This window comes from Gadus morhua, chromosome 21 (assembly GCF_902167405.1).
Source record: "Gadus morhua chromosome 21, gadMor3.0, whole genome shotgun sequence".
NCBI lineage: Eukaryota > Metazoa > Chordata > Actinopteri > Gadiformes > Gadidae > Gadus > Gadus morhua.
Window position 1 is genome coordinate 21,305,363 of NC_044068.1, and position 20,189 is coordinate 21,325,551.

Sequence of the window (20,189 nt, forward strand, 5' to 3'; positions counted from 1 at the left end):
TTTGAAATTGAAAGTACCCTTGGGTGAACTTTGTCTTCGTGGTATTCTTGATGTTGATAGTCTCTGTACAAATGTGTTTGCTCAACCATTTTGTTGTGAGCCCTGTAAAAATTGTTTTCTCGACCGTGAGCCCTGTATGTTTCTAGCTTGCTTGGTTGCAACCATATAAACACCTTTGTTTCCATGGGTGTTTTGCTGTTCGTCTGTCTCGTCCCCCAGATACAGACTGAATCCCCGAATCCTGGTTCTTGTTTATTTAGATTATTATGTTGGCCATGACTCTTACACTGATTGTTCTGTTCAACCTAAAATAAAACAATTATAATCAAGGATATAAATTCTCCCCGTCAACTATAAAAAAGGATGGATTTATGTTTATTGCAATACAAATACACCATTTGAAAAATGTATAACCTTGCCTACACTTTATGAACATCTACTTCGGACATGGCTCCACGCATTCGCCGGCTTCTTTGAAAACAAATGCACATGGCTCGCGTAGAAGTGCATGGGGAAGGGTCGTCAATGAGTTGTTACGACAGTGTTGTAAAATATCTACTACGAAGCTGTAGGGGGCGCTGTGTAGAGAAATGTGCATGCCAAAACCAAATAAACAGCGAAGAAATGCCCGAAGTTGCATAGTGGGCCTTTAATACAGGGTTAAAACCCTACAAATGGGGACGACGATTTAAAATGGAACGCTGTAATGTGTACAAACTGTTGATGGTGCATGAAGTTTGATCTGTCCAGGGGCTCATGTCGGTGTTCGCTGGGAGAAGTTGATAAATAGTTTAGCTGCATCAAGAATCTGATGCAATAAAGGTCTTTATTGCTACATTTTGCAGGACACGACGTTCAGTATATATTCTTCACATTGGAGGGCACTGGAGATGATGCTGACTACGACAGAGCGGTAAACAAATGAAATGTATACTTCACAAATCAGAAGAATATCCCCTTTGAGAGACATATGTTAAGCTTGCTGGTAGTTCTACCAGGAGGACTCAAATCACGCGCGGCTGGCCGCCAATCACCAATCACCAGCTACCAATCACCTGCCCACACCTGCTCTATAAAGAGTAGTCTAACATATGTCTTTGCTGCTCAGGTCTTCGTTCGACGCATGCTGCTGCTTTACTGTGCTTCTAATTATCTCGCATATCTCGTCGCTTAGTTGCTACGTCGGTTAATACACACCAAGAGGTCATAACTTTGGATTCGTGCTGGTCGGCCTACTACTTCTGGTCCGGGCAAGTGAGCGCAGAAAGCCGTTAATTTCGGTCCCCGGTATCCTCAACAACACCACCAAGAAGTTCCCAACACGGACATCCGCCTGGTTCTACAAACCCTCGCCGAGTTGGTGCAAAGCATTTGGCGCCAGGATGGACGCCGTCGAAACACCATGCGGAACTCCCGGACGGGTCCAGGCCCCCAACCCGCTGTCGTCAGTCGCCACGGCGCCTTTCTACTTCCAGCAACCATCAGGCTCGGCTTCCTCCGCCTTCACAGGCTACGCACCTGGCACGTGCCCTTCTACCATGGCTATTGCAGTCCCCGCGTTAGCCCCCGCAGCGTATTCTCTCTCACAGCTCTACCAGTCCAGCTTCAGGATGCGGCTCCCTCGGTCGGGTTAGGGGGTTTCTTCCAAGGGCAATGGTTTGCTGAGAGATGGCCAGTCGAAGTCGTCTGCGCTGTTCGAGCTTTACCCTATCGTAGCAGCTAGCGTTCTGTGGGGCAAAGCATGGCGGCGTTAACGTATAACCATGTTTTGCGATAACAAAGCAGCGTCAAAACGGCTGGGAAGGTGGTCTTCCACAGCATACGGATTTTACATCCGGTTGAATTCGGTGAGTTCGTTGCACACGTCGGTGTGGTACAACACAGAACTCTACGTTCGCAATCAAAGGTTCATAATTATCTTTATACCGTGTACTAAAAAATGTGTAAGTTTTCTCTTCATAACGCCACCTCAAGCGTTTTATTAGCCGTTTTCTGTTATTACTTTTTGCTGGAGAAGGAGGGGTGGGCAGCTGAAAGGAGTCGTAGCGAGACATGTGGTTTCGGCCTGGCATTCGAGAGGGCCTAGTGCACTGTTCGGTTAACTTCTTGTGTCTGAGGTTTGTCACTTTAACATGAATGAAGTTGATGCGTTTTAGGCACTGTGGTAACTGAATATCACTAAGGTATTTATTGACGAAGTGACTTTTAGATTGGTTCAGCTGCTGCTCACTAACTCTCACGTTCCTCTGCTCGCGATCCGATTCACATATCGATCAATTTATTCAAAAGATCCAAAGACAAAGAACAGGTACATTATGGTATAATTTTATGTTATTATTTATAGTCTTATTCTTAATAGCTTCAGTCGCGTTGGTATTTAATTTTTCATTTGTTTCATTATGTTAAAATAAGGATTTCATCCTTATTTTAACATATTACTCGAGACGGTGTTTCTCACAGCGTTCTCGGGTTCATGCGTTCTCGGGTTCATGCGTCCATGCATACATGTCTCCTACTCAGACTTTTCCCCTACACGGGGTATTTAATTTTTCATTTGCTTGTTTAGCTATGTATGACAGTTAACAATTTTGGTGTATTACAATTATTTATGTGTGTTGGCCACTCCAACTCACACTCGATATTTTGAATAGATTAGTGTGCTCTCTGGGAGATTTCATCCTTATTTTAACATATTACTCGAGACGGTGTTTCTCACAGCGTTCTACGGGTTCATGCGTTCTACGGGTTCATGCGTTCTACGGCGTTCTACGGGTTTACGCGTTCTACGGGTTTACGCGTTCTACGGGTTTACGCGTTCTACGGGTTTACGCGTTCTACGGGTTTACGCGTTTATGCGTTCTTGCGTTCATGCGCAAATGCGTACACGTCTCCTACTCAGACTTTTTCCCCTACATGGGGCCTGACTTTCGCCGATGTCACCTTCTCTTTCTTGCAAGGCATTTTTCCATCTAAAAGCGATAGCCTAGGAGCAGCTGTTACTATTATCATTTCAAGAATCAACAACTCTCTGTCCTTACGCTTCCATGTTCCTTTATCTCAAGCTTCGGCAATGCACGTCCCCGAATCACCTGTTTATTTGCGGCCTGCCAATGCCTCAAGGGTGGTTCAGAGTCCATCTTGCGACGGTGGTAGAAGGGTGCGGCCTACCATCTCCCCTCTACACTCAGTGGCGCCACCATGGGGTGGCGAGGGGTGGCTACTGCCACCCCAAAATCATTCTTTGCCACCCCATTTGCCACAATTTTTATTATGCATATTTATTTAAAATATATAATGTAGTCTAGATTATATTATAATGTAGTCCCCCCCCCCCCCCGGCCAACAATCGCTGCCCGGGATGTTTATAGATTTGCTGTGGCCCCCATTGGCCACCCCTGGAATAATCTTCTGGAGGCGCCACTGTCTACACTGGCCACTCCTCCCGGATTGGAGCGGCAACCACAGCCGCTGAACAAGGGTTGCCGGTCGCGTCTATCAAACGGCTGGGAAGGCGGTCTTCCACAGCTTACGAATCCTACATCCGGTTGAATTCATGGTTCTTCCTCCAAGCGCACACGATGCTCTAACGTCGGTTAAGGCAGGTTTATCACGTTTGCTACTACAGCTGTTTTTGGCGGCCTGTTTCCATTCTAGTTTTAGTCTTGGTGTCAAGGTGTCATTTTTGTTTTTATTAGTTTAGTCACGTTCATACTCTTTCCAGTGATATCGAAATTCCGTTTAGGTATTATCAAAGATACAAGTGCGTAGATTTGTTAAATAAGGTAAACGGTCGAAAATTGATGTCGTTATGTCTCAACAGTTGAAGTTCCAGTTGGACAAAATAACGTATTACAGTTTATCGCCTAGTTTAGGTCAACGGAAATGAAGACATTTTAGCAGTCTTATTTTGTAAAACACTTTCAGTCTCGTTTGTATTCGCCAACAACATTGCACTACGTATTTAATTATAGTTATTGTCATATGACCAGCATTGTTCTCCTCACGCGATAAAGGTTCGTTGATGACGACATTTAGTCATAATTTTCGGTGTCAAAAGCAACACTATTTGCAACTACTGGTGGTGGTGATGGTTATCAGGTACTAAACTCATAAAGCAAAATTTGGCTATATAACTCAAGGTTAACCTGCAGCAACCCCGGCAAGTTTGACCACGTCGGTGGATCATCTAGAAAACACTCTTGAGTTCGGTGTCACGTTGGTGGCATATCATGGAAAAAATAAAACTCAAGGTTCGCAGCGGCGACCCCGGTGAGTGCGTTGGCCAAAGCGCAGCGGTAACAACTTGGGCACTCGTAACTATGACCACGTCGGTGGCACGTTATCTATTACTCATGGTTGACTGCAGTAACCCCGGTGAGTGCGTTGACCATGTCAACGCACAATTGGGGCACAACTCAGGCACTCGTGAGTTTGTTGCACACGTCGGTGCGGTACAACACAGTACTCAACGTCCTACATCCGGTCGAGTTCAAGGTTCTTTCTTCAAGCGCACACGATGCTCTCTAACGTCGGTTAAGACAGGTTTTACACGTTTGCAACCATAGCTGTTTTTGGCGGCCTGTTCCTTTCTAGTGTTAGTCTAGTCTTGTGTCAAGCTGTCATTTTAGTTTTTATTAGTTTTAGTTACATTCATACTCTTTCCAGTGTTATCGTAATTCCATTTAGATATTATCGAAGTTACAAGTGCGTAGTTTTGTTAAATAAGGTAAACGGTTGAAAATTGATGTTATGTCTGGAACAGTTGAAGTTCCAGTTGAACAAAATAACGTTATAAGTCTTTATCACCTAGTTTAGGTCAACGAAAATGAAGACATTTTAGCAGTCTTATTTTCGTATAACACTTTTTAGTCTTGTTTTATTCGCCAACTATATTGTACTATGCTTTTAATCACAGCTATTGTCACACGCCCAGCATCCACGTTGCGTCCAGTCTCGTTTTTCTCACGCGATAAAGGCTTGTTGATGACGACTTAGTCATAATTTTCATTGCTAAAAGCAACACTATTCTGGCGGCCTGTTTCCATTCCAGGGTTATTCTAGTCTTAGTGTCTAGCTGTTATTTTAGTCTATTCGTTTTAGTTACGTCTATATTCTTTCTAGTGTTATCGAAATATATTGCACTATGTATTTAACTACAGTTATTGTCACACGCCCAGCATGCATGTTGCGTCCTGTTTGTTTTTTGTTTGTTTGTTTGTTTTTCTTTCTCACGCGATAAAGGTTCGTGATGACGATATTTTGTCATTATTTTCGTTGCTAAAAGCGACATTATTTGCAACTACTGGTGGTGGTGGTGGTTATCAGGTACTAAATTCATAAAGCAAAATTCGGTTTCATAACTCAGGTTAACCTGCAGCAACCCCGGCGAGTGTGACCACGTCAGTGGATCATCTAGAAAACACTCTTGAGTTCGGTGTCACGTCAGTGGCGTAAAATAGGAAAATAAAACTCAAGGTTGCAGCGGCAACCCCGGTGAGTGCGTGACCACGTCGGTGGTAGGGCTGGGTATCACTAGGTACCCCACGATACGATACTATCACGATATTTTACCCACGATAACGATAATATCACGATACAGCGATTCTGCGATTATCGATATATTGCAAGAAATTTCACCCACGATACATCACGATATCTGTGTCACTGAAGAAATTCAGAATTTATTACAAAAACATTTTATGCAAAGTAACAGAAAATTAGAAAACAAAATAAATGCAGAAAACATTTCATTGCTTAGTTTCATTCGCTCTGTTTACAGTGGATGTATCGCAATGGCGAGGCGCACACAGCCTTTAGCCGTGTTCTGTAAATATTCTAGAACACACGGGAGTCTATATCAAAATATTATCATATAGCCTACATAGATATCTATATAATATATATTATAACCGCCAAAAGATGTGTGATCCGATATTATGAATCTCAAACGACCGCGTTGGGTTCTCCGACGTTCCTGGTTCTTCAACGTCCTCATCAATGTGAAGTAGACTGAACCACGACAAGGAGGAGAAAGGGATTGTTCCCGGGCAGCGCTTAGGCACCTCCGCCTCCGGCGGTGGTCCCTCAGCGGGTCTCAAGCTGGAGACATTCGCCGCCAACAATCCCTTTCTCCTCCATGTCGTGGTTCATGTTCTTGAGGGAGTCAAAGCCAAAGTTCCTTCCCCCCAATTCATTCTCAACCTTGGCTGAGATAACCCCCAATACGAGTCTCGTTGTAGAAATACCAGAGACGAGAGTCCGACAGAACGGTTATCCAAATAACAAGGAAGTGTACAACACTTGCGATACAGTCCTGGAGCTCTATATCTAAATAATATCATATAATACATATAAATCTATATCATTTAATACATATTATCACGGCCAAAAGCGGTGTGCGCCTCCAGACGATATAATGAATCACAAACGACTTTGTCGGGTTCTGCGACGTCTCTGGTTCTTCCACTTTCACATCAACCTGAAGTCGACTGAACCGCGCGCTGCCGGCTGCTCGCTGCCGGGCGATGGTGCCTCGCGGCAACCGGCGGCATGACGCAGTTCATGTACTTCAGCGAGTCAAACCAAAGTTCCTTTCTCCCAATTCCTTCTCAACTATGGCTCAGATAACCCCCACGACAGTCTCGTTGTGGAAATACAAGACACGTCAAAGAACCGACAAGAAACACTTGCGTTACAGTGTGTGTATTCACACAAACACACACACATGTGGCGCTCGCACGGTCGAGTCTCATTGGCGGGCCAACGTCTCTGGGCGGGCCAGGCAGAGTAAGGGGAGGAGCTGAGATTTCTGATGGCGTCAAGAATACAGACATTCCAAATCAGCGCACTTGAGCCTCCGTTTTTTCAAAGGCGAGCAGAACAGCTAGTGCTCGTTTTACACCAAACGCAAGTTTTAGCAATTGGGGGACCATAGGCAGGCTAGGGGAACTCATATTTATGTTAGAAAACCTCATAAAGTGAGATTTTCATGTCATGGGACCTTTAAATATCGATATTTGGCGTCAGCATATCGATAACGTCCCGCAAGACGAAATATCGCGATATGTCGCAGTATCGATATTTTGGCACACCCCTAGTCGGTGGCACATCAAGGGCACTCGTGAGTATGACCACGTCGGTGGCACGTTATCTAGTACTCATGGTTTGACTGCAGTAACCCCGGTGAGTGCGTTGCCCACGTCGGTGGGAACAACTCAAGTACTCGTGAGTTTGTTGCGCACGTCGGTGCGGTACAACACAGAACTCTACGTTCGTTGCAGCAAATCCGGTGAGTGCGTTGCCCACGTCGGTGGGAACAACTCAAGCACTCGTGAGTTCGTTGCGCACGTCGGTGCGGTACAACACAGAACTCCACGTTCGCTGCAGCAACCCTGGTAGTGCGTTGACCACGTCGGTGGGCACTACTCAGGCACATGCAAATTTAATTACCACGTCGGTGGCATAATATCAAAAGCTCAAGTGCAGGGCACTCGGAGTTCATTGACCACGTCGGTGTTTAACACGGAAGTTCACAATATTTGCTGCAGCAACACCGGTGAGTGCGTGACCACGTCGGTGGCACAGCAAGGGCACTCGTGATTTCGTTGACCACGTCGGTTTTCAACACGGAACTTCACAATATTTGCTGCAGCAACACCGGTGAGTGCGTGACCACGTCGGTGGCACATCAAGGGCACTCGTGAGTTCGTTGACCACATCGGTGGTTCAACGCGAAAGCACTCAGGTCACGCAGCGACCCCGGAGAGTGAATCGACCACGGCAGTTGGTACAGCACGAAAGCACTCGTGGCTCGCTGCGTAACAGCTGCAGAGTGCTCTAAATTTTAATTGATCTCGCTGAGGTATTTTAAGTCGACTGCTTTTACGTGATTCATCGATCTCGCTGACGGTTTTAAGCTTATCGTTTTATGGTATGTATGATTGACTCTTAATGTCGTATATTGGGTATGCCTTTTATCTTCCAGAAGCAGTATAGATCCTTGTCCACTTCTTCTACGCGGGTATGTATGGTCTCATTACCCCCTTTCGCTATTCTATTTTTGGGGTCGGCTCCGCCCCTGCCAGTCCCGGCAGGACATGCCGAGTTATCTCCTACTTCTGGCGAAGGCCTACGTCCTCTCTTTTGGGGAAGGCTCCGCCCCTGCTAGTCCTGGCAGGATACGCCGAGTCCGCACGTCACCCTGGATCAGTGACGAGGCTCATGCCAAAGATTTACCATGCAAAATATTCCCATGTCGTTATTTAAATAAATCCTGTTCATACTTATCGGTGATCGAGTCTTTATGGGAGAAATGTTAAGCTTGCTGGTAGTTCTACCAGGAGGACTCAAATCACGCGCGGCTGGCCGCCAATCACCAATCACCAGCTACCAATCACCTGCCTACACCTGCTCTATAAAGAGTAGTCTAACATATGTCTTTGCTGCTCAGGTCTTCGTTCGACGCACCTCCATCCACCCCACCACCACCAGGTCGTCCTCAGTCTACTTGTCCAGGGGAAGGCTCCGCCCCTGCTAGTCCTGGCAGGATACGCCGAGTCCGCACGTCACCCTGGATCAGTGACGAGGCTCATGCCAAAGATTTACCATGCAAAATATTCCCATGTCGTTATTTAAATAAATCCTGTTCATACTTATCGGTGATCGAGTCTTTATGGGAGAAATGTTGAGGCAAGCAGAACAAGCACAAGAGGAGTCTATGGACAGTGAGCCGACTAAAGAAGCTGGCAGCAAGTGCATTTCAAACACGCTGCGCCGACGGCTACTGCGGGAGAAAGACCTTAAACTCTCAGGGCTCCTGGATATTGCACGGTCAATGGAAGGAGAAGATAACCAGGCTGCAAAGATGGTGAGATTGGCTGTCAACACTGGGGGGAAGAGACCTGTGAGAGGGAGGAGTCAAACGGTAACAGCTTGTTCACACTACCGCCGTCCGTCGATGGATCTCATTGACTTTGCATGGGGCGCGTGCGAAATTTTTCATTGTGGGTCCGTCCGTCCATTTGGCTCCGTGGCCTGTGTCAAAAAGTTGGGAAATGGTCACCTTTTCAGGCAGCGCTGGATCCGTCGGCCAATCAGATCGCGGTTATTCAAATTCACTCAACGCGTTTCCTGGATCCAATTTGCAATAACAAGCAGGAAAAATCCAGCCGTTATATATTTTTAAAGAAATGTGGAATAATAGGATTGGTTTTAGTCACCTGCTGTTTATGTCCTCTTTTGTATTAATATCCACACATCGGCTTTGTAGAGGGAGGCGATTTGATTGGCTGCAGTATGTGTCTACAAAGACTAGTCCCCTATACGTCCGACACGCCCATGGCCATCCGCCGACGGATGCATGTAGTGTGAACAAGGCCTGAGACCCAGAGTCTCCACAACTCAGAATCAGTCCCCATCTGATGAGCACGGAATGAAAAATTTCCGGTGTGGACGCAAAGGTCATTTAAGTCGTGACTCATGAGTGCACAGTAACAAAAAACTAAAGTGCAAAAAATTTGACAAAGGACGCATAAAGTAAACAGAATAACGACCACAGACAGACACAAAGAACCCACTGACAGTGAAGATGACCTTGTTTTCACAGTGAATAATAGTGTTGAGGATGGAACACTAACAGGACTAGTGAACGATAGTGTTGAGGTTGGAACACTAACAGTACTGGTGAATGATAGTGTTGAGGTTGGAACACTAACAGTACTAGTGAATGATAGTGTTGAGGTTGGAACACTAACAGTACTAGTGAATGATAGTGTTGAGGCTGGAACACTAACAGTACTAGTGAATGAGCAGCCAGTGGTAATATAATTGTGACTGAGACAAAGTTAGAACAGCTAAAGTCCGAAAGTGATATTAAACTACAGTGCCCAGAGAAGCAAGTCTATCCATTTTGCTCAACAACACAACTCCATGTGAAAGGGATTTTCATGGCTAATTTGAAAGCAAAAATGCAAGTGATTGAAGTGATTTGTTTGCTGGGGGTAAAGACTGCTGAACAGTTGAGACAGCTTTCTATCGGTCTTATCGAACAAGTGAATACTGTTTGATAGTATTCACTATGATTTTAAAAAGGAATACAGAGACTGTTTTCATGGCCTAGAAAATGCATCATCAGTCCAAGCCTACAAGGCTTCCCGGGAGTGCACAAAATATTGGATGACATCATCGTTTTAGGTGAGACCATTCAACAGCATGTTGAAAGAATGCACCAAGTCCTGCAACGGCTGCAAGAGAGACAGCTGACAATGAACAGCAAAAAGTGCCAGTTTTGAATGTCACAACTGGAGTTAATGGGTTGTGTACTTTTCAGGCCAGAACATCAGAACCACTGAGGAGGCTCAAAAGGCAATCCTGCAAATGGACATGGGGTCAGAGCAGGAAACTGCATTTGCGGAGCTAAAGCAACAGCTGGTCAGTGTACATGTAAAGGCATATTTCAACCAGGATGCAGAGACACATTTGATTGTTTAAGTATGCACCACTCGTCGTACGTGTGAAACCCACAGTGACAGTCAAGATCTGGCCAGAAGGGGCAGAGGCTATATTGTTAAAGAAAGAGGCAGTGTTTTAAATAACCATGACTGGAGTAAGCATTCCTCTGAGGCCACCCTGTCCCACTATCCCACCCTATTATTTAAACGATACTGTACCAATATTGCACTGTATGACAATCATGTTCAAACTGCACCTTAACCACTCATTTGCAATTCTGTTTAGCTCTCCAACCAGATTTCGTTGTCTCTGCAATGACGATAAAGTTGAATCTGAATCTGATTGTGGATGCCAGTCCAGTGGGATAAGGTGCAATATTGAGCCAGAAGCATGGATGATCACGTCTACTACTACTACTGCATGCTTTCACACCACGACAACTGGAACTCAAGCTACTGTATGGAGCTTTATCGAGACTGGTGACTGGAGTTAATGTGAGGCTGCTTACCAAACCGTTAAAACTGAGCTCTCCATTGTTTGGAAAATAGTGCTGAGAGGTTCCGGGGTCGTCGTTCCTCAGGCAGCACGACAAAAGACACTGATGTTAGCGCATGAAGGACATCAAGGAATTGCCAAAAAATAATAAAGATTGAGAATAAAAGTCTGGTGGCCCGGAATCGATTGTTAGTGAGGTAATTTCACGCTTGTCAACTCAATAGCTCGACTTCACAGGACTACTAAAAGGTCTGAGCTACCTGCTAAACCGTGGCAGGCTCTTGCTATGGACATGTGTTGACCATTCCTATCAGGAGACCTTCTACTAGGGACTGATACTACTCTAGATGGGTGAGTGTCGATATCCTCAGAAGTCCCAGTGAACATCATAAAATGTGTGAGACACTTATTTGCGATGCTGCAGTTCGCAGGACTGATGCTGTGAGGAAGGACAATGGAGGTGTGGATGCAGACAAAATCGGAAGAGCAAAAGACAGCACTGCAAGTAAGCAGGATGACAAAGTCCTGTTCCTTCAGCAGAAACAAAACCAACTGTCTAAACCGTTTGAACAATACCCCTACACTGCGGTGGACCGAAAAGGATGTTCTTCCACTCTGGATGGCAAGAAGATATGCGTCATGTATCATTTGTGAAGAGGTGGGTTCAGCCTGAACCAGACACAGTTGTGCCAATCTGTGTGGCTGAAGAGTGGTTGGTCACTCAACCTGCTGATCCAGCACCCCTGAAACCCCTGAACAGGACACTGGACCTCAGAGAACCAGGAGAATGCCAGCTCACCTTGTTGACTATCCTTTAGACAAACAGTGCCATAAAGGTGGCGAATAATTCCCAGGATGTATATTAATGGCAGGGTAATCCAACCCTCGCAATTCAGGTCATGTTCCATAAAATGTTATAGTTTTCTCTGAATTGAATATGTCATATATTTATTTTACAATCTAAAATGTTTGATTACATTTCTGGCTGAGCCTGATGTTTTCTATGGAGTTATGTTGAGTATGATTATTCCCAAGGAATGGTGAAAAAGTATTTGGAAATGTCATAACAGTATTAAAGCTGAAGATGTTTATTCAATTTGATATGTTAAGATTAAAAAAAATTAAAAAAATTGCACCAGAGGCCTCTCTTGTTTGAGGCCTTGGCTGTCATCCTCCCCTCTGGCTGGCTGTCCATCTGTGTTTCACACAGTGATGGAATGCCTGTCCAGTGCATGTGCATGTGCTCGTAACCTTTGCACTCCCTCCACAGTTCGACCCGAGGCTGCTATGTGATGCCGCTGATGCAACTTCCGGGTAGCCGGCTTGGTTTGTTTGGTTTGGTTAGCAGGACGTTAGCAGCTGCTAGAGCGACTAATCTGTCAGTTAGAGGAGGAAAGGGTAGCGAGCATAAAGAAGACAGATACTACAGAAAGCATATAGAAGAGACCCACTACGCAGAGTCATAGGGCTGACGCTATCGTTGCCACTAGCTCCGTCAAGGCAACACTGTCGGCAGCACCACTTGCGAAGGCGGCGAACAGCTCGCCTCACAAGTCTTTTTTGGATGTACAAACGCTACATACAGAGTTAGATTAGATGCACCAAACACCTATACTATTTTCGACAACATTGTAGTTCATGTCGGCACCAACGATACTAGGATGAGACAATCCATGGTCACGAAAAGCAACATAGCTATGCTGTGTGACCTCGCCAGAAAGATGTGTTGGCATCGATTAGTTCTCTCTTGCCCTCTACCTGATAGGGGCAATGATGAGCGTTACAGTAGATTATTGTGTCGAAACCGCTGGCTGGTACAATATAGTTCTGAGCAGGCATTTGGATTAATAGATAACTGGCCCTCCCTGTGGGGCCGCCCTAGTGTGCTGAAGAGAGACGGCCTTCACCCTACTTGGTAAGGCACCCAAATTATGTCAAAAAACATAGATAGATGTCTTAGCCAGGCGTGACTTATCCACTCGCTGGGATGCAAGGAGATTAGCAAACCTGTTAGTAACATGATCGTTTACGTTGCATAGTCTAGTACAGTAGGTGGGTAAGCTGAACCAGTGTACAGGACGATGTAGCACGTAATGCTCACACTGAGAGTCCTCCGTGTTTTGGCGCTCAAAGTGATCTTGAAACGGTCGCTGGCAGCAGGGCTGGACTGGGACCAGAAAATGGCCCTGTCTTTTTTGGCCATGGCAGCCCACTATGATTATTTATACGACATGCAGAGGCACAAAACATACCAGAGGATATATCCGCATATTGTGCTGTTTCAAGAACGTACGCAGTTACGTCCCGGGCAGCGGTTGTTGACGGGGGGGGGGGGGGGGGGGGGGGGGGGGGGGGGGGGCCAGCCCCGTCACACAGCCGAGGGCCGAGGTCCGTTCCTTCCCTCTCGGTCGTGCGGGCTGTCAACTTAACCTGAAAGTTCAATAAAACTTTGGCCCAGGCCATAACTCATTATGATTGGGTCACTAACTGACAGAAAAATGGAGAAGAAACGTAAAGGAGGCGCAGAGAATATCTCACTCTCGTATAGACGGAATGAAACCGTCGCTGGAAGCCGTAGGTCCGCCTCCGTACCGAACCGAGCACCCCGTACCGAAACGGTTCAATACAAATACATGTACCGTTACACCCCTAGTATTCCGACAATATTTAGCTTATTGGGGATTTCAACATCCATGTGAATAACCAATCTGATGGCCTCACAAATTCTTTTATGACCATTACAGATACGCTTGGCTTCAAACAGCTCATCCAGCACCCAACCCACATTGGTGGAAACACTCTGGACCTCGTCTTGACCCGCGGTGTAGACATCTCAGACCTGGTTGTCTCTCCCTACACCCAGTGGCGGTTTTAGGCACGGGCGAACGAGGCAGCCGCCCGGGGCGCCATTTTTGTGGGGGGCGCCAAATCACATGGGGGGCGCCACAAGCAGAAAATAAAAACGCGCCGCGAAGCGGTTTTCAATGAAGTATTTTTTTCTTAAAAAGCCTCTGCTAATTTAAGTTTTGGATGATTCCGGTGAAGAATTCCCAGACAACCAATTTACACGCTCATTTAAGAGAGCATCATCCGGCAGATCATGCTACTTTAGCTCCACGTGCCGCGGCCTCCGCTATTGCTACAACCTCGCAGCAGGCCTCAATCCTGGGCGCCTTCTCGTGGGGAAACAAATGCAAGCGAGACAGCCTTCGATTGAAGCAGTAGCTGTGTTCGAAATCGTTCCCTATTCCCTCACTCACTATTATACGGAGCTAAAAATGCACAGGTACAGCCGAAGACAATATGATGACCTCAGTGACGTGATACTTAATCATGCAACAGCTGAAGGGAAATGGAAACCTGCATGGATACAGATGGATGTACAGCAAATGCATGAAACATGGCATCCGTGCAAATTATAATTATATCTGTCATACCGATTCATACTATAAATGGAAACCATATAGAATCTGCATCAATGGTTACATAGACGGCTTTTCCCGTTAAATAATTTGGCTTAAAGCGGCATACACCAGCAGTAATCCACATGTCATTTGAGGCTACTTTATGGAGGCCTTAGAGGAGTTCAGTGGCTTCTAAGGAACTGCCCCCGACACTTGGTGCTGGTGTAGCTGTCAAAACGGGGTCCATCCTCTATCACGTCACCGAGGTCATCATATTGTCTTTGGCTGTACCCGTGCATTTTTAGCAGCCTAATTAAGTGCCTCTTACTTATAATAACTCCTTGCCTAACAGCAAGTGACTTTAGAATGTCATTGTAATTCATTCCGAGGTTAAAATAGAACGATATCTCTTCTATCTTGTCCATAGCCGACATGCGTCTAACCCCTGCTGCAACAATAGACAACCACAACATAAGCCCCAACATAAGTATCTCGTTCCCACAAATTATTAAACTGTGGCCACAAAATAATTATCGTGTTCCCACGAATTATTAAACTGTGGCCACAAATGAATTATCTCGTTCCCGCAATTTATTAAATTGTGGCCACAGATTATTAAGTCATGCAAGCAGATCACTAAGTCGGGCAAACAGATATATTTTTTTTCCCCAGATGTCACCAGAGGGGCTCCGTACTATTCCCTGTATAGTGTTCACTATATAGTGTACTGTATAGAGAACGAACAAATGAGAATTCGTACACTACGCTGAACATTTCTAAACGTCATTTGCGTCAGTAAATGCGCCGGGTATTTGTGTGACACAGACAGATGCGCCCACATCATGTAAACAAACCAGGCACTCACGAGGAAAGCTGGAAGTTGTATTGATGTTGAATGCTACATTTCCTTGTTCAATTTCCTTTTAATTAATTTTGAATGTTAAATATTCAATGTTAAATAGGGATGTGAATTGATAAGAATTTCACGATTCCGAATCCGATTCCGCTTATCGATCCGATTCCTTATCGATTCTCTTGTCGATTCTCATTGGGTGAGAAACTTAGTACAAATGTGTTTGTTTGCATTAAATCTCTTTTAATATCTGATCAGAAGTGCGTCTAGTATTAGGAAATTGTACATTTTCAAATCAATTGGTCTAGACAAAAAAATATATGTTTGGCTTTTTAAGCCCAAATGTCATAATTATGTGCCATAAAACTAAAAACACAGACTGAAAACAGTCAAGTAAGAGCTTGTGCCTTTTGGAATACTAACAGTGCTCATTTGCATTCAACTTGTAACAAAATTGAACTGACATAAAGAAAATGAAGTATTGATTAGACAGACATTTATTAGATGGCCTACCTAATAAACCGTTGGAACACACAAGACCGGAAACCATAGCCCTATGAGAGCTCCCCACGCTACGGCCATCCGGAGGCTCACAGAGCTGTTGGCCTTGATATTATATATACAATTATATACAATTATATACTTTTATTTATACAACGGGGGGCCTAAATCCAGCGATCTGATTGGTTCCTAACTGTTGTATAATGAGCGTAGACATAACTGCTATGACGCCCGATCATTTTGTGAAAATTTTGAAAGCAAGGCGATGGAGAGACTTACGAAAGCTTAGGCACACGGCGAGTGAACTGCTCCATAGGATAAATTGCCGGCGAACCGCTCTAGCCGAGCCTTCTCTCGGAGGGACGCTAAAGTGTGTTGCATAGCGACCGTCGTGCATTTTGAAGGCAGCCAGGAGGGACTACTTTTTTGTATTCTTTAATAAAACGGCTACTTCGACTTTCTTGATTTCTTTTTAAATGTAGTGTGTCTATGACTTTCGTTTTTCCATAATAGTAACCGTTGTATAAAAGCAATAAATTACTTCAGTCAGTGGTATGTGCTCATTATACCACCAAGGGGGTCGCTGTGCGTCGGGGCCGGACAACGCCCCTAAATTCGCCCGATATGTGTCTCTACGTTCACTTTGTATGGGATCTTGTCACCCTGTCGCTTTTGGTGTGTACGCACAATGCGCTTCTTCCTCGGCGGCGCCATGTTTGCTGCGTTCTGAACCAAAACAAAGCAGCGTGTGTGTGACGTCATGACGCATTTGCCGCGACTGGAACCGATAAGCGGAATCGTTAAGCAGGCTTGCTAATGAATCCAAGGAATCGGTTGACTCGGCACCGGTTCTGAACAAGAACCGGTTCTCGATTCCCATCCCTAATGTTAAATCCCAAATTAATTGTTGACATTTCTAAACGAAAGCCGGAGACTCCCTCATTAAATGTATTTGTTTTCGCGGTTATTCAGCTTCTTCTTCTCCTCCGGTAAAAAAACACGACCGCATTGCATTGTGGTATACATGAGTAACATGTAGGGTACATCGTTTGTACACTCAAATTTTGGGTATTTTAAGTGCACTATATAGTGCATGAAATTAACCACTGAGAATTCGAACGCCACTACAAAATGGCGAGCACCCTATATATTGCACTATATGCGTGATAGGGAACGATTTCGAATACAGCTACTGTACCACAGCTGTGACCCGGAAATGGTGCAGCGGGGTGCGATGTCATTTCGCCGTGCGAGCAGACCGGTAGGTTTCGAGCCCCTCCCCCCTGCCGATCCCTCTGCTCTCATAGCAGTGAGTGAATACGGCAGGTCGGTGCTACATAGTATGTTTCCACCTGTGCCAGTTATCTTCAATTACAATTTGCGGGGCTTTTTAAGTTGTAAAAATTGCCACCACAGCGCACAGTTTTTCGAATAAAAATATAATAATAACAATAATTAAAAATGTATTGCTAAAAAAAAAAATTGAGACGATCGACAATGGTATCCATCTATCGTCGATAGTCGATAGAATCGACTATCGGCCCATCTCTAAATCCCAAGGTTATTTTCGACACAGTCAAGAGTTGGACACAGTCAAGAGTTTGAAAACGAGATTCAATCGATTAGAGAGGAAATGTATGCTTGCCGTGCTTCTTGTCCTCCACATCTTGCAGGGCAGGATGGGGTCTTGCCCCGTAGGATAGGGAACTCTGAGACAACTCTCCTGGAGTTCAAGACAATCCCTCTGGTGGAACTTGAAGAGGTAATAAAGGCATCGAAACTAACAACTTGTATCCTGGATCCTCTCCCTTCAAAGTTTCTTGAGAAACGTCTTCCAACTCTGGGGCCTGCAATCCTCTCCCTTATAAATATCTCGCTTTCTACGGGAATTGTTCCCTCTAGTTTCAAGGCTGCGATAATAAAACTGCTACTCAAAAAGCCTGGCATAGATCCTGAATTAGTCGAGAATATCGGCTTAAATCAAACCTCCCTTTCCTGTCCAAGGTAGAGGAAAGGATTGTAGCAAAGCAAATCGTCAACTATCTGACGAGGAACAATCTCTTCAAACATTTTCAGTCCTGGTTCAGGAATTTCCCCTCAACTGAAACTGCTGTGGCAAGAGTGGTAAATGATATCCTTCTTGCTTTGGATACAAATGAGAGATTGATGCTTCTGTTTCGTGACCTTATTGCCGCGTTCGACACGATCGACCACAGCATTCTTCTTCACCGTCTTGAGCACTATGTTGGTTTCAGGGGTACGGCTCTTGGTTGGCTTGAATCGTACCTCACAGATAGAACCCAATTTGTGCTCTTTGAGGGTTCAGAATCGAAGCACTGCAAACTACGCTTTGGTGTACCACAAGGGTCGTCCTTGGTCCATAGCTTTTTGCAATCTACATGCTTCCCTTGGGCAACGTTATCCGCAGCTTTGGAATTAGCTTCCACGGCTATGTGGATGACACCCAACAATTTATTCCTGTAGAATCAAGGCACCTAGCCCAGATCCAGAAGGCTGAGTCCTGTCTGGCTGCAGTGAAGAGTTGTGTCACAGAACTTCCTGCAGCTTAACACTGGGAAGACAGAGCTGATTATTATTGGCTCAAAACGGGGCCAGAGAAAATTGGAGACTGTCTCACTGTGGTTGGATGACTTCGCCATCCCACAGCACTTTGCTTTGACCAACATGGTAGCATGTTGCATTTTTCCATCTGTTATCTGCAGCAGATGCAGAGACACTGATTCACGCATTTACTGCATATCATCAAAACTGGATTATTGTAATTCATTGTTCTAAGGTCTACCTAACTCTTTGCTACTAAGTGCTACTGCTAAACTGTAAAGCCTTCCATGGATTAGCTCCTACCTACCTGAAGGACCTCATCGTTCCTTATAGTCATTCACGGCCCCTCCGGTCTTTGGGAGCTGGCCTTTATTGCTACCTAAGGTTAAAAAGAAATCGGCTGGACAGAGAGCATTCGCCTTTTCGAGCCCCCTTCCTATGGAATAGTCTGCCATCTGCGATCAGGGAAGCTGACTCTGTGGAGCTATTCAAAGCAAAGCTTAAAACGCATCTCTACAGCCTTGCGTTGGAAACATAGGGGTGCTTTTGTTAATGCAGTTACTAAATTAGTAGCAGTATACATTTCCACTATGCACTTTTTCCCTTCTAATTCACAATTCTGTCTTTTCTAGCATGTTGCAGTGACTGCGACTGGATGCCTGGACTCTCCTCATGGTTAACCGGCCAGCACCCCATCATCAATTTAATATGTTTTGTCTGCATGTATGTATGTCAATTATGGCAACCATTGCACTCCTGACCATCCCTGGAAGGAGGGATCCCCCACTCTGCATTCCCTCTCAAGATTTCTTCCTTGCTGATTAAGGGAGTTTTTTCTTGGGGGCTTGGGTCAGGGGGGGTGTCATAAATATTTGGCCATCCCTTTGAGACTGTATTGGGGATTAAGGGCTAATTATAAAATGTAATTTAATTTAATTAAAGCCTGCATTTTTAAATGTTGGGAATGGAATTCTCTTTTTTGGCCATTTTTGCAAAATTACTTGAAATCGTTATCATAACCCACTTACAGCCACTGAGTTAGAAGTGCTGACATGAAAGTTAAACAAGTCAATCATCTGTGGAACGGGCAGAGCTCGAAAAACTCCAGCCAATGATTTCCAGAACACCGAGTGGCATTGGATAGTAAGTACGTCAATCAACGGTCGTACTGCACTCCCCCTCCCCCGCGCGTGACCCCTTTGTGCACGTACTCAAAGCTCATGACCCAGAGCAAGCTTCTGTTTGTTATTATCCTGCGGTAGCTACTGGAGCTAGCTAACTAGCTAATGGCTCGCTCCTGCGCATCTGTGTTTGCGCTTGTGCATGATTGCGCGTCGATGTACTTGGAATGGGTGGAGTCAGAGTCAGCGTTGAAGGAGAGGGGGTAGGACCATTTGAGTTGTGTGTTTTAAAAATCTGCTGGGGTTTCGCAAATCCCATACCAAACCTTTAAGTAGCTACTTAAATGACATGTTATTATCAACAGAGGTAGTTAACTGAGTTTCTGTATAAACTGTTTGTGTTATTACAAGTTATACTGATGAAAAATATCATCTGAGATGATCGTTATGAGGGATGTAGTGTATGGCACCCCACGTTAGATACGAGATGACGTCAGTGGTTGTTCGTTGGCGTCAGGCATTGTAATGTCTTTAGTGTTAATACGGGTTAAAACACTACAAAAAAATTATAATTCATACATCTTTTGGAGAGTATTATTACTAAACTGAGTAGTAACATCGGTTTCGATAAGCAAGATATTATGAATGGGTAATTGTCCAAATTGTAGACAATTGTACTACTTGTACAAATTTGCATAGATAGAGCATAGACTGTTGTGAATTGCCTAGTGGTTTAGAGGTTTGGACATTTAGTTTGGAAAATATTCAACAAATTTGAGAATTAGCTATCTAAGCTTCAAAGAT

At 44.9% G+C, this 20,189-nt stretch overlaps 1 protein-coding gene across 1 annotated transcript in view; it reads right to left on the minus strand.

Annotated features, from left to right (window-relative positions):
* The window catches only part of LOC115534013 (uncharacterized), a 52,843-nt gene that overhangs the window by 13,317 nt on the left and 19,337 nt on the right, over positions 1–20,189 (minus strand). The window lies entirely within an intron of this gene.